The sequence below is a fragment of the Cyanistes caeruleus genome, chromosome 6 (assembly GCF_971803275.1).
Source record: "Cyanistes caeruleus chromosome 6, bCyaCae1.hap1.1, whole genome shotgun sequence".
Classification (NCBI taxonomy): Eukaryota; Metazoa; Chordata; class Aves; order Passeriformes; family Paridae; genus Cyanistes; species Cyanistes caeruleus.
This window is the reverse complement of record NC_141706.1, coordinates 55,450,132-55,452,185: the sequence shown is the minus strand read 5'-3', so window position 1 is coordinate 55,452,185 and position 2,054 is coordinate 55,450,132.

Sequence of the window (2,054 nt, the reverse complement as noted above, 5' to 3'; positions counted from 1 at the left end):
TAATGTATTAACCCACTCCCTCCCCTCCATAATACCAGAAGTGTTTTTTCATAAGCAGATATTTATAAATTAGATGGTATACTGTGAAATTATTTAAGTAATCCAAATGATTAAAGACAAGACATGGATTCTGTGAGTGCCCCAAGCATACAAAACATTTCACCTACTCAGCTGTATCCACTGTTTTTCTATTTTAAGGATAGGAGGATGCAGGTTGCCAGTATGTCTTTATAGGAATGTTAATGACGGAACAGAGTTTTATTCTGGGAATTTAGGAGCAAAATTTCAGTGTTAACATTCTACTATAATTATCAATATACTACTCCTACAGTCATTTTCAGGAAATTCCTTTTGCATACACAGTTATGGCTTTAATTGCTTTGAAGCTTTGCCTTGGCTGAAATTCTAGGATGTTTCAAGTCATGGTTTCCTCTTGCAGTTCAGCAATTATACTTTCAGATACTGTATAGCTGAAATGGAAGGCACAATGCAAAGCACGGGCACTTCAAAAACAGAAATTGTTGAGCAGAGAGAGAATACCTTGTATTTCTAGGGAAAACCATTCTAGACTATAAGCACTCTGAGAAAAAAAAAAAAGAAGGGCTGAGCTTAATCTTTCAGTTCATTACTACAGTAATAAAGGTTAGGTCTATGACATGCCCCAAATGGAGTGACATCAGGCTGGCAACAGGTCACTAGTGGGGTTCTGCAGGTCTCCATTTTAGGACCAATTCTCTTCAACTTGTTCATAAACAACTTGGACACAGGACTCAAAGGACACTCACTACATGAGCTTGTCAATGATAAAAAACTGGGAGGAGCTGTTGACTCCTTTGAAGGCAGAGAGACCCTGAAGAGAGACCTCGACAAATTATAGGACTGGGCAGTCATGAACTGTTTGAAGTTTAAGGAAGACAAGTGCCAGATTCTGCACCTGGCATGGGGTAATCCTGGATATCCAGACAGGCTGAACTTCGCTCACCACTTCCCATGGCAGGCAGGCGTTCAGCCATCACTGGGAAACCTGAGCTCTGTTAGGCATAGCTGTGGCTTGGGAAGACAAACACCATCCCTACAATGGTCCCCTCCTTCCTTCTTTTCTCCCCAGCTTAATATGCTGAGCGTCTGTGTCATGTGGCACAGAGTCCCTTTGTGGGAAGTTGGGGTTATCTGTCCCAGCTGTGTCCCTTGTGCAGCTCCTTGTGCATGCCATACCACTGGTGGGGTAGGATGTGGAGCAGAAAAGGCACTGATGTTGTGCAGGCAGTGCTCAGCAATAACGCAAACATTTTGGTATTATAAACCCTGTTTTCAATACAAATCTAAAATATAGCCCCATGCTAGCTGCTGTTAAGAAAATTAACTCTGTCCAAGCAAACACAGCACACTAGGCCAATGTGCAGAATGCCAAGGAGCACTACAGGTAATGTTTGAGTAGCAGAAATAAAAATCAGTACTAAGAAAGATTGATTAAAAATAAACTTCAAATTTATAGCTTATATATAGAAGGTATATAGATATTACCTACATAGTTTAGAGAGAGACACACAAGGGGCTTCAGCATTTATTGGCTGTTCACATTCAAATAAATATTTGTGGGTTTTTTACTAAATGGTACATTTAATTATATTTTATGAGATTCTACTTTATGAGATGAAGTATCAGATTTCAATTAGATTTTGTTAACCTTATTGTACGTCTCAATTAAAGTCTACCAATTTATCACTTTATGGAGGTAAAATCATCCATCATAAAGTTTCCTGGTTACAGATCACTAATTAATTGGTAGCTAGGATAGAATTTAATCGTTGTTAAAGACCCAGAATTTCTCACATCACTGTTGCAGAACTGCATAGTCAATTAAGCAACAAGAACCTGCCTATTTTACTTGGTTTATTATACTAATGCCTTGGAATGTTTACATGAAATACATAAATTCTCTCGTATCATAGTTAATTAAAGCTAAAACCATGGTCTGTAAAAGTCACCTGTCTGACCTCTGGAGAATGAGTGTGAATCAATGCCAAAGACCACACCAAAGCAGCAACTACTTA